Below are 14556 nucleotides of genomic sequence, written 5' to 3' on the forward strand. Positions count from 1 at the left end.
CCTCTTTTTACTTGAGACACGAGAAAAGTACCTAGTGAAAACTAACAGCAGGAAGCACTCTGCCTCAGGACTGATGACAATAAGGGGTAAAAGAGAAAAAGAGAAAAACTCTCAGCACTCCTTCCCTGTGAATTGGGAACCTGATTTTGGCAGCTCTGCAGGCTCAGAGCTCTGCTAAGATGTGTTCTCTCTTAATATTTTAATGAGCTGAACAAATGACAGTCCCAGCTGAGTACTTGTCTTTGTTGCTGTTGCTAAGCAAAACAATGGTAAAAAAAGCTCCTTTTTCATCTTCTAAATCATAAAAACAACCAAACCATTTGTTTGATATGTGTAGAAATTCATTCTACCTCTATGCCAGCTCAACCCACACACCTCAGTTCAGTCTTTCGTGGTTTTTTATACATCCTTGATCAATTTCTCTAACACATGCCATGACACATCCTGATTTGATTGTCATGCACATCCTATATATCCTTATGGCCACACAGAGTCCATTCAGTTTGTCCTATTCATCTGGGCTCCAGCACAGTTCATGGCATTATAGATCAATGCAGGTTTCTGTTCTCTGGATTGGCTGAATATCTTGCCTTGCTGGTTTTAGAGTTCAGCAATGGCATAAAAGATGATGGCATATTTTTGCATTCTTTCTCTCTTTCCTTCTCCAGTAACTTCCTGCTTTCCTAAAAAAGCTGTTGTTTTTTTCTTTTTTTCCAATTAAGAAATGTTCCAGACTCCCTTCTCTCCATTATATATTTATCAAATAAATTTTTGTATTTCTAATTGTTTCTTTCTCTTTCCTTTCACTCTTACATTTTCTTTAGCCATCTGTCTACATTTCCTTAGCCATGCGAGTTTTAATTCACGGGTAGTTAAAAGAAGTTCTAGTCTCACATACATTTTGGTGGGGCCTGATACCCTACTCTTCAATAACTTGTCTTTGCAAAATGTGCCTTGTGATAAAAAGTTTTATCTAATGTGATATTAAACCATTTTGTCTGTAATATGAGTAAGGAAGTTCCTACTTAAAGCATCAGTGAATGGTAACTATCCCTTTCTGATCAATGCTAATCTCTGATCCTGAGCCCTGACCTGTAAGACACAGTTGACAAGCATGTTGGGGAGCTACAGATAACAGTTCCAGTTTGAATGATGAGGGCAAAATAAGCAAGTGATTATTAGCCCTTCAAAGGCCATTGGTAATAGATTTGCACAAAAAGAGGGGAAGTTTCTACCTTTTGCTGATACTGTCTGACATAAGTGCTTTCATGGCTAACAAAGATGCTGAAAAAAGATCAGTAAGTAGGAGAAAATATTTTCAGTCATACTGAGTGTTTAGCTTTGATGACTCTTCCTTTGACTATGGAGTTCAACATTACAATTGTGCTACTCCCAGGTTTTTAATATGATGAGATTACTATAAAAACACTACCATCTAAACAAACAAGCTCTTAACATAGATAATTTTTCAAGTTCCAGTACAGCAGCATTTCCTTATCCTTCATGACAGAGAACTCTAAGCACTCCTGAGCTCACTGTCAAGGAGCACTTCAAGGGAAGACTGCTGAATCTCAAAAGTGTTTTCTGTGCTCACCACAGTTACCTTTTTGTCTGTCTGCTGGGCACAAATCTTGAGCAAGGTACAATGCTCTACCTCAATTTCAGCAGCCTTTTGCTCTCATCTCTGTAATCTACACCTTTCAAGTGCAGTTAACCGATTACACACAGAAAAAGAATCTAATAAATCATGTAGGCACACTCTAAAGGATTTTCATGCATTCCTTTCCTATGTAAATGGTCTGTAACTTTTTCATGAATCAGGCCCACAGACTCTTTATTTCACATTTCCATCCTCCTTTCCCTGTAGAATTGCAATTTAAATGATCCTTAAACTTCTGAAGACAATTAAAGGTTAGCTTTGCATATCAGTGACCTACCTGCAATTCCCCTGTAAAGCTCTGATAAATGTACAATGTTTGATCTACACCTGCCTGATTTCAAGAAGTGTTTCCATGCTGCTCTGAACTCTAGGTAGGGTTGAAAAATAGACTCAGAAGGCACCACAAAATTGCCACCACTTCTTGAAAGCTTCACACTCTTCAAGGACACCATTGTGGATTGCCATGATTTTTGACTTCATTTGAGTTTTGAACAACACATAAACAATTAAAAGGGTTGGGACTGCCTTGCCAGAAAGATTTAAAGGATGTTCAGAAAATACTTTTGGTTGGTTATGTGTTGTTTTTCTTACATCAAGCCATAACAATATTTTGTTAGAAATGGTATAGCCTTTATTCCCAGAAGCAGCAATGGAGACATAACTGTGACTGCCTCAGCAGCCCCCCTCAACACAAAACCTGTGACTTCTATATTGCAGCAGCCCCATCAGACATGATCTGTGTGGGTTCTTAGAGGAAATGAAGGCTGCCTGACAGCTTGGAATGACCATGTGTGACTTGATCAAAGGTGGAGTAAGATCTACCAAACTGTAGGGACTCAGCACATAACTAGATTTTGAGTGAATTGTGAAATATTTGAACAAGATTCTTTTCCTTCCTTTTCAGCCCTTTCCAACTTCCTCCCTCTGGAAAAGCACTTTAATACATAGAATATAAATTAACAGAATATAAATCAACTCCAAAAGAGTTGATACACATTTGAGAAAATATTGTTGCACAGCATGACTGGACAATTTTGTTCCATTTAGGACAGATTCAAAACACGAAAATTACTATAATACTGGAGGGTGGAATAGCTCCAAACTCTTTCAGCTTTGTCTGGAACAGACACAGCTTACTATTGTCTTACACAATGACTAAATATAAATATTATAAAATATTTATAAATAATGAGTGCCAAATTGATCACATTGTGGAGTTTTACTGGAACATGTAATTCCTGTTACTAACATGGCATTTATAAATTTTTTACTACTGATCACTTAAGATAGTCATATGTCCATATAGGTTGTCTTATTAAAAAAAACATTAATGAGGAGGTGGAAACAGCTTTTTGATTTATTCAAAATCTCTGAGACTGTTTCTGCCAGTGTGTGTGCTGATAAATGTTAGGTTAACTGTTTCTCTGTTTGTTTAACATTCTCCTGAGGAGGGCTGGATGTGATTTAAGCAGTCTCGTATATTTAAAGCACAGCATTAATATCTAGTCTGTGGTGGGAAAGACAAGGAAAGGCCACAGGTGGCACAGGCACTATTTCACAGTGAATAAAAACCTTATTCGCATCACAAAGTACCACTGGTCTTGAAAATCTTGATTTAGGAAAATATGTTGTGGAAATTAAATTCTGCATTGCAAGACTAACAACCTAATAGGATTTTGTTTAATAACAGCCTAATATCTGTTTTCCACCTTTTTTTTTTTTGCCTAGGTTTGCATACAGCTCAGTATACAGCAGCTTTTTCTTGAAGGAAGAAGAAAATTTTTACAACATCCTCAATACACACAGAGGCACACATTCACACTTGCATCCTTTCAAGCTATTTTCTAGAACAGTCAGTAATACAGATGTGAGGAATCAGGCCTCAGTTGAGATCCCAGTTGCATCCCTGTTTTACAGAGAACATTTGGAATTGCTAAAGTAATTCGAATTCTGAGATTTTTGCCTTATTGTCATGAATATTTGAATATTTGTTATGCCTTGTCTGCATTTGATGGGTATCCAATTGAAATGTAGAAAGCTGAATCCATATGACAGAGAGCCTCATTTTTCTCACTACAGACAGACTGAAAGTAAAAAATTACTAGAGAAAGCCCACTAGATCAAGTAATCCTAGTAAGGTTATGCAAAAGTGTTTGGTGCTCTGGGTTTTTTTAGATCAACCATTATAGAAGAAATGCTATAATTGAGAATCAACGATGGAAAACCCAGACTGTTAGAACTTCATTAAATACTTGGTGAAAAGAGCTGATGAAGACTGCTCTGTGTCTAAGTTTTGATTCACCTGCAATTGCCAAAAAACCATGCATCAGGCTTCAAGGGAAGTGCTCTCTCAGAAGGACTTAGATTATCTAAAAGCTGTTAGGTTTTCTTTGGGTGAAATGATGAAGTTGACTACCAAATATGTTTAGTTTTGGATGAGCTGGCTCTGAGGTTGCAGATATTACAGAAAATGTAACATATTCCCTTCTGAATTACCTTTCATATAATGTAGTGCCTGGTGTGAATAAGTGAGATTACCCTGAGATTTAAATTCCAAAAACTGAGTCTGTTTGTCCATAAATTCAATTAACTTTTGGTCTTTGAGCCCACAGGCTAACTAAAGTTTTCAAAAGAAAGTCAGAGATTCAGCCCTGCAATGCTTTTATCACCAGACATACAGCTGCCCTTATGGCAGTTTCCTGCACTTTCACCTGACTACAAAAAAAATCATCTGACTAAAGGAGCCAAGATTATTTTTTTCAGATAATCTCCTGAAAAAATTGACAACTTTTGGTCCTTTAATATCTTCAATTTGGGATGCTAGTCAGCGTCAGCCTCTAGTATCTGAATAACTACTCTCAGGTTGTCATTCTCTGGAGTTCAGTGTGAAATATTAGGGCGAATTCAAGTCATGAACAAGAATCCCTAGAAGAGCCTTATTTCTCCTAAAATATCGATTCACACTTCTAGATTATTATTATTGTTGTTGTTGTTGTCTTTGTTGGTATTTAACTGAGGGATCTGCCAAAGAAAAACCAGAAAATTTCTGTAATGTTAGCACTGTCATGTTTTTATTTGACACAGTAAAATGTTCATGAAACACAAAAATTAAATCATCTTTCATTGCAATATACTTAATCAGAATATTATGTTATGTCCAACTACACATTGCTTGTAAAGTCTCTTTGCCAAAAGTTCTTTAGAAGTAGAAAGGCAGAGATGACATAACAGAAATAGTTGATAACCTGATGATCCTGTTTATCAAAGCTCTCTGTTTCTCCAGTTTTCTTTCTTCCTCACTTTAGTTGGGTGAGACCAACACTTGTCACTTGTAGATTTAACTGCTTTGGACATTTCTGAATAGGGTATGTTATTGGGGGGTTTATGTCAGTCTTAATTAGTCTGCTTTCAGGTTTGCTGGTAAGTCTAATCATACCACTGTCAAGATACTGTTCTGCTTAACAGGTGCTAAAATGTATCAGGCTGACAACTACTATTGTCACTGAGTCCTTTCTGTGCTTTTGAAGTAAACAGAGATAATTACTTATTATTATTTTCCTGAAGTTTCACAAAGTGAAAATCACAAGGACAGCAATATGTATTTGTTCTGTGCTTTGAAACTAGGCCTTACTGGCCAACATGCTGATTTCATACAGTCAGTAACACACTGGGATTCATGGCAAACAACCAGCTGCAGCGGTGCAACCACATAAAATATTGCATTTCAGGAGATACAGGAAAAATTCAAGATAGGAAAATTAGAAATGGATCCCCAAAGACATTCAGGGGTTGCAACCAAGTCCAATGAACTATATTAAAAGTGAATCTAATGTAAAGGAGTCCAAGGTCTGAACACTCTAAAATTTATCATGCAATGGGTTAAGCAAAGCTCTCAACTCCAACATAAACACTGGGGACAGCTTTTCCTCTGAGTCAGACAATGAAGAAAGTTTGCCAATATGGAAACAAACCAGAAATGCCACACTCAGGGAGGAGAATTTATTTAGTGGTTTCCTACCATCTCTGGCAAACAGACAACAAAAGAACCCTTGATCTTCTGTGGGGATCTATGGACATTTGCCACTCAGGTATACCTTGGAGTTTTTTGTACTTATAATTTGGGAAAAAAGAATCTGTTGGAGAATGCACATTTAGATGGCATGAAATGATTCAGTTGGATGCTAACATTTGACAGGAGCTCTACATTTTTAACTCTTGAAATAGTAGTTTTCATCTTCTGTCTTTTCTGCATAAGCCACTCCTGAAAACAAGCAAACATGCCCTATTGTTTGTTCTTGCTGCTCTGTCGTCAGCCTCAGCTGGCAGCCATTGCTTCTTGCCTGGGAAGAGATAATAAGCAATAGGTATCCATCCAGCTCCTTCTGGAATGCAGGATGATTTATACTGAGATTACTGTGCCATACAGAGATTTCAATACCACAGTCATTACTACAGTACACAAACTTCGGTCTGCAGTGCATTAAGCAACATATTCCAATATCTCTGTATGAGCTTCATCAGTGATGTACAGCTGGAGTGCCTTGTTCATAGCCTGCTGGTTAGGTGAAATTTGTGACAGCAATTCAGTTACTGATGTATGTCCTTCTCATTCCTTGCTCTTTTAAATAAGGATCAAAACATGGACAGGTTGTCCTGGCAACTGCTCAAAGGATCAAACAATTCCTTTCCCAGGTACAAGCATATGAGGTGATAAGAATTGCTGTGTGGGTCATACACTGAACCTATCTGCTGGTGACCATATTCTTTACCTCCTTTTGCCCTCAGCAAATGGGGTTTCTTCAGACAATTTAAAACACATGCTTTCAATATAGGGCAGGGATATGCAGGAGTTTTTATGAGTGGGATCAGAGTGCAGTGATTAACTATTTTTGTAGTACTGTAAACATACAGAGTTCTCTCTGTTCATCCTAGGATAGGTAACAATGCAATTTAAACACAATGTAGCCCAATGAAAGGGATGAAAGAAACAAAACATGGGGCAGTTGGAAGAGGGCAGAGGTTATAGCATTGTATCTACATGGTTAGCAAAGGCAAGCATGTAAATGTAAATTTCACAAGGTAAATTTATGAGAATAGAAATAAAATAAAAATAAAATAGAATGAAATAAAATGAAATAAAATAAATAAAAAATAAATCTGTGTCTTTTATATAATGGAATTTAGTAATAATGATAACAGGTCATGTTATCATTATTAAGAGGTCTCGGTAGTACACCAAATGAGGTTACCCTTGCTGTCAGAATGTCCAATTCAGAAGGAATAAAAGTTAACAACTGATCAAATCAAATTAAAATAGAGAATCCCCAGCATACCCTTTCATCATGCTTTAATGGCATGTAAAAAGCACGTACTTAGATAACCAAGTGAATCTGAGCAAATCTTTATGCACAGCTGTCATGGACAAGGACTTACCTCAGCTTTTTACAATATTCTTTTGAAGAGTTGCAAATCTAAAACTAAATCCAAATGCATAATTACTTAGGGATTCTATATCCAGAGAGCAGACTTGGATAATTTGTGAGAGCAAAACCAGTCCAGCATATAAGAAATCTTTGAACTGTACATCCCATTTAAGGGTACACATAAGCTTGTATATGAAGAAAAATATCCAGCTGAACAGTCAAATAAAAAGGGGCAGTAAAGCTAGCCTTTTCTTGAAGCAATGCCTGAGGGAATCTAAGGGAATTGGCTTTGTGGAATTATCTAGAAGGTGGATTCAGAGCATACAGTTATCATTCTAAAATATTCCTCTCTCATGGAATTAAATTTTGTGAATTCATCTTTATTTCTCTGCTAAAAAACAAACTATGTATGTTACTCTCCTCTCCCAGCTTCAAAATCCGGGAGGTTGTTTCTGTCCTCATTAGAGTCTCTCTGAGTTTTGCTCTTAACCTCTAAAAGAATAAGACTTGATTGTCATACTACTTCAGGGGACTCTGAAAATTCAGAGTTGCTAGTCCACTTGTATATGTAAATTACATAAATCATTGATTTATATGGAATTGAGAGGAAGGAGATGCTTGTGATTTTGCTAGGTAGAGAATCAAGGCCTATGTAATTGTCAGCTCTCAGACTTATAAAATTAAAAGAAAAACAAACCCCTTCAGAATGGCATGAGTAAGCAGTTCATCATCATTCTGCAAACTGGTACCTTTATGGGTTTTGCTCTTTTTCTTTTCCACTCCCACTGTTCTTAATAATTCAGTACCTTCTTTCTTTAATCATATTATTAAAGGCAATAGACTGATGATTCATTTTGCTTTCTTTGCTCTCTCAGTGATGTCCATTAATAAAGACTTACTTTTCAGCACCATTGACTCAGTTATCTAAATTATTTATTTGGTTGAGCAGTTCAGTGTATCAAACTTTTTTCTCACTGTAGCAACTACATATAGCTCAGATTAGAGTTTCATGTTGATTTCCTCTTGGAGAATGTGCATGAAATAGATTGTACTTTAAAATGCCAGAAGTGGCAAAAGCAGGACTAAAGAAGGTGTTGCTAAAAAGACAACAATAATTCCTCTTGCTATAGCAGTTTACATTTGTTCTTCTTTACATTTCGAATTAGTAAAAGACTTTTGAAAATTTCATTTCCTGCTGGTTAGGGTATTGGCCCAAGGCATCAAAGTCAGATATGTATTTTCTGCCTTTTGCACTCAGCACAGAGTATTAGTCCCTGGCCACTCTAAATCAGAGAAAAAATGGATTTTAATGTCTTCCCCACCCAAAGCCTGTACACTAAATCATCACCTCCAGAAGACGTCATGTAAATGTTCAAAGAAATAATGCATATTAATAATATTTACTTCACAGAAAATTTTTGAGATACTTCATTTGTGTCAGTGATTTCCCATTGCCTTATTTGTCCTGACTCTCAGGAAACCTGGGTATCTTGTTGGATATGTTGGTATTGCTCACCTTCATTTTCTCCTACTCTTTTGCTCTCCTATGACCCTCAAATTCACAATGCCTCCTTCAACTGTTTTCACAATTGATCCTACTATCCTTTCCTACTCCTATTTCCTAATAAAAATATTTTTTAAAGATTTAATTAGTTTCTATCTTTCATGTAATCCAGTAAACAGAAGTATTTGTTTCTACCCGAATACTTGAAAAGAAATGGTCTGATAAATTCTCTTAATTGTGCTTCATATGACATTGTACAATGTTATTTTCTTTCTTAAGCCTGCATTCATAGACTTCTGCATAATGTTCATATCACTGATTCAAACTCTCCACTGTAGATGAATATTGGCAAACCTGTCAGTCCCAAAAAAAGAAAAAAATATTTCTGTGAAATAATGTTACTTTTGAGGAAAAATATTTTCTTCACTTCAATACAGTATGTTGGGATGATGGAAAAAGCTTTTTCCATTTGAAGCCTGTGATCATCTGGTGGTTAAATTCCTAGGAATATCTGTATAGTTCAGATAAATTCTGTGGGATCGGTGTAAAGCACTTATCAGAGACAAGAGTAGAAACTTTATTGAGTACAAAAGAGTACAAATTAGTAGAAATTATAAAACAAAAATGGAACATGAAATTTACAATAAAATGTGACTGCTATTTGGCACATGGAAAGGATCTTTACTGTCTATTTTGTTGTTATGGAGATATACAGAAAAAGCTTTGAATGCATCCAGAAGTAATAGAAATTCCTTGACTTGAGACCTGGTATACCACCAGGTATACCTGTAGCTGTGGGACTCAGCAAAGTCTGCAGAATGGGACTTTGGGAGAATTGACAGAAGTTATTGTATTTTCTCCAGAGAGCAGGAATTTGTCCCTAGGCATGATGCAACACCAAGTACAATGGTGTTTCAGCACTGCACAAATAATAACAAATTTTGTTTTAAAGCATTTTTTTGATCAAGAAAATATTTGATCTCTCAATTTTTCAGAAACAAACCAAAGCACAGCAGAACTGTGAAAGTCATATTTTTCTCAGTAGTTGACAATGAAACCATTTTTATGTGGGAGATGAATGATATTTCCCACTAGGGAAACCTTGGGGTAACCTCATCTTGTAAACAACTACATATGGGAGCAAGACCATCCTTTAAATGACTAATTTGTAATGAAAAAGAAATTTTTAGCGAACAGACTGAGAAATGTCACTCAGATCCTTAGCATCTATCTTATTAAAAACTAGATTGGCAAAGCTAAGTTTTCAGTGTATCCCCTTATTGGTCCTTAATTTCAATAATGTAGAGCTGATTTCCTCCTCATTAGTGCTGGGTCTTATTGTACAATAGAGGTAATAAATACATTATTTTTTCATTTAACAGCACAGAAAATCATGTGCTTATTATCAAACTCAGTCCAGACCATATAACCCCAATGTTCCATATCCTGAAATCTTCAGTACCAATCTCTACTGAAAAAATTGAGATGGAAAGTGTTTTGACAATGTTTGACTAAAAATTTTAAGTAACTTTTATTAAATATTTTCTGAACTTTAATTTCTATAGAATACTTGGAAAAAGAGTTTAATTTTTGAAATATCAATTCCATAACTTCTGAATTAGTGAAAGCACCCTAGGTAAAATTGGAGGCACTTCATAGAGTGAATGCATTCCCAGTCACCTCTTCAGAGCAGAACAAGCTTCTCTCTACAAAAACTTCTACTCAAGATTAAAGACTAGACATGATGCTGCTAATTTGAACTCTTAAATGTATCAGCAGAAAAAGCAAAGTATATGAAAAAGGAACAAAATCTGAGGTAGATACAAGCTTGCAGACTTGCATTTACCAGTACTTTGAGAGCAGCCTCAGGCCCTTCTGCAACAAGGGATTTCTGTCTGTTCTCAAGGCACCACAGACACAGTGCACCTGCATAATCATGGTTTAGATTGTTGAGAAAAGAGTAGCATGAGAAAAAACTGAAAGAAGGGGCTGCTCGAGCCCTCCTTTCTCAGAAGCTGCTTTCAATTCCCTGTTCTTTCACTTGATCCCTGCCAAGGGTCCTTGGCCATGCCTGGCTATGCACCCCAGTGATCCAGACTTGATCCTGACTCACTGACTCGCTTTCACAGCTTGGACATGCACTTGTCTGACCACCACAGATTTGTCTGGCAACCCCTGGACTGTTGGCTGACCCTCATTGCCATCACCAGACTTGCTGTCCTCTGCTTTGGGTTTTATGGGACTGGACCCTTTGTTAGTGCAATCACAGCCCTGCACCTGCCTTTGGTCACCCTTGGCTCCCTTTTCTTTAGAGAACATCCTGCTCTTGCTGATCTCAGACAATATCTTCAAATGCCATAAGAAATCATAACCCACACACAAAAAATGAGAGAAAAAAATACAAGACAAACACAGCAATGAATAAAAATCCTTTGCAGGTCACTTTAGGCATTACTTTTTTGGCAGAAACCAATTTGAGTATTTATTGCCAAGTTAAAACCCATTCAAAGCGCAGGTCAAAATGGAAACACTGACCCTTGCCTACTGCAGGGCTAGTGATCATCACCCCTGTCTAAGTACTTGTAAGCTGCTTGCAATAAAAAAACCTCTTAGCTTCAGCCCTCCAAGTGTCAGCCCTCTGTACTGGTTAATATTATCGAGGGAATCCTTGCCTGACAGAAAGTAATTTAGGATCCATTAAATATGATTACTTGGCCTTGAAAATGATGGATATTGAACAGAATTATAGGATCACTTTACAAAAGAAAGGTCTCTTTTACATCCTTTCTTGTGGGGCATTAAATAAAGTCTGAGAAAACTCCTAAGGGATTTCTGGCATTTATGGGTTACATTTATGAAAAGAAGGATTGATATTCATATTAAAAACTCTAAAAATTTAACAGGGTGATGTGGTAAGCACATGGACAGCTGAGACATGTCTAAAAAGTGAGTGACATGTTCACCAACTGTTTTCGTTGTTTCAGTTATATTAGAGATATGAAAAGTGCCTTTAATTTCAGACTAATCTTTCATGTACTTTATTGGAATATTAACCCCAAGTGGTTTCCTAAGTTCCCCATACTTCTCACTACATCTCTGTTTTTAACTGAAGTATTTATGCCAGAGGCTTTCAAAATTCTTAGGTCACTGTTTTCATCAATGTCCTTTCCTAGCCATATGTTGAAAGGGAACTGTATAGAGTTGTATAGAGACTTGATATGTTTGTCCTGCTTTAACCTAACTGAAATCTATTCCTAAGAACATATTTTAGGTACATGGGAGATTTAACCTCTTCATTACTAAGTCATCTGCCTAAAGTTCAAAAATACAATGAAAATAGACAGTTTGATCTTCCTCATAACTAAAATTTTAAACTTTCAAAATATTTTTTTTTCATTTTTATTTTTCCATGAGAAGGTGGACTGGCTGACTTATCCTACTGAGAAAGTAGGAAATGTGGCTCCCAAAAATAGAAAAAAAATGGTTTTGGGTGGCTCCCCCTGAAAAAAAAAATCCTTCTCAAGAATCAAGGGGACAATGGAAAAAAATTAAGAGAAGATAATAAGGAATAATTAGGTCTACTGCTGTGATCTTCCTCATCTCATTGTTTCCCCATAAGAAGCTGCCTTAGAAACCACAGCATCCTGAAATCCCAATCCTCACTCTGATTATTCTCTATAGATAATGGTTCAACTTACAAACAGAAATTCCAAACACTTTATACCTGAATCTTCATCATTAACCATAAGGCAGCAAATTCATCACAAAGACAAAATGCACATTCTTCATCTACTTCATAGCCATAAACACAACCACAGTTTGGGCACAGCACAAGGCATGGCCCACTGACAAATCTTGGCTTGTGCACTTTCTGTTTTGAGATAAGGAGGAGGTTTAATATATCTTTGAGGTTCAAGCCAGAATTGTCAAGGAATTCCCTGCCAAACTGATTTTTGATTGCAGTGTGTATGTTGAGCTTATATTCAGACATTGCAAGACTGGATGTGTACTTTGAACCATTCGCATACACTGGCATTTAAATGTTAGGGTTTTTAAAAATATTAATATATCCACTCAATGACATTTAATCACCCCTCTGGTTTTTTAGATCTGACTGTATGAAGTACACAATGGAAGCAAGTCCAACCCCTTCCAGAGGCAGCCTTTCTGTCACTTCATGTAATGTGCGATCGCTTGTACCTGTGTAAACATGGCACAATATTTTATGGGACTACATACAGTGTTTTCATTTACACTGACAACAGCTGCTACATGCACAGAGCTGGGGAGATCTCAGGATATCTCAGCTTTTCCAGCAAAGTAGGTTAACTCTGAGCTGTTTTCTTTTAACTAGCAAAACAGCAACAATCAGCAGCTTCATGCCTCAGGCACACATCACATACAGACACATGGGTTTAAATTCCAGTTTTGCCAGTTGCAGAGCACAGCAGTGAAGTGGGATTTTTCCACATCCCCTATGAATGTCTTAGCTATTTGTTTGTTCAGGAAGAGGGGAAGTCTCACTTTCCAGTTTCAGTCAGGAAAAACACATGCTTGACATAAGATAACTTCACCAAAAAAGGTTGTGTTAAAACTGATAGATGGGTCAAAAAATAGTTTTAGTGAATGAGTATTTTCTAATTAAAAGGTGGTTTCTTCAGGCAGTTCTTGACTAGTTCCACTAATGTAAGCTTTTCACAAATTTTGGTGAATTTATAATACATTAAAAAATTAATTAAATTTATATAAAAAATATTTCCTGAGGTATCACTATCATTTCATAATCCTCAGCATGAAAACTGACGCAGCACTTAACCTCTCTCTTTTTGAAAGGAATTTATGGTTACATATCTGAGAATATTTAGAAACATACAAAGTTTCTTTTTTGTTTATTTTTTTTTTCTAGTAAATAGCTGGAATCCTCTTGGAGATAATGATACCTGAAAAGTTCTATCAGCTAAGCATAATAGGAGATGTAGAGGTAAAAAAAAGATATGTGGTTTTAAAGAAAGGAGCACTAGTCAGCCTTTGATCATGATACTAAAAATCTTTATTAACAATGTTCCAATGTATGGAAGTGCACATAAAAATATATTTTTTAATTATACATAATCTAATTATTCCTCAGACAGCAATCTTAAGTAGCCAGACTAAGTCAGAAACACATTTTTATGGTGGCAACATAAACACTGCCAAAACAGGAGCTCATAGTGGAAATGCTAACACAACCTTCGCACTTCAAGTGCAAAGAGTATAATCAAATTTAAAAACTATTTTATCTCATCCATTACGTGTATTGTCACAAGCTGGTTATTCAACAGGAAAATGGATGATGACAGCCTGCAAGCAGAAGAAATGAGGATCAATTTATTCTGTTTGTTGTATGTATTTTGTAAGTTTTAAGAACAAAATACATTACACATATTTCAGTCTTGTATTTTTTTTTAATAAATACTGTTCACTGATGCTGAAGCAATCCAGCAAGTTGTGTTGCAGTATGGATTTTCTCATACATCTTTGCCTTCTCAGTACTGGAAGTGAATATAATGAGAAGTTACAGTACCCAGGCTGGAGAGAACATTTCATTCTGTGAGAGAGTTTAGAAATGTGTCCTTTACTTCACCTGAGCGCATCAAAACAGTATCCTAAGTTTTGTAGTTTCATGCTCTTCCAGGGTTACATATACCTTTAAAATTTGCCAGGTTTTTTCTGAGGGTTAAATGATTTGTAACATCAGGTCTCATCATGCTGCAGATGTGTGGACATATGTACCTAAACATCTTTCCTTTGCATTTCTGTGATTGCCCTGCACTGCAGTGTTTTAAAAACAGTGCTGAATGCCACAGTCATACATCACAATGTTCTGCTGTTACTGCATGCATTGCTGGATTTATGATGTCATGCACTGCTGGACTCCTATCAGAAAATGACAGAATTTCAGACCAGGAATGAAACTAAACAGTTTCTAT

This window comes from Melospiza georgiana, chromosome 6 (assembly GCF_028018845.1).
Source record: "Melospiza georgiana isolate bMelGeo1 chromosome 6, bMelGeo1.pri, whole genome shotgun sequence".
Lineage (NCBI taxonomy): Eukaryota > Metazoa > Chordata > Aves > Passeriformes > Passerellidae > Melospiza > Melospiza georgiana.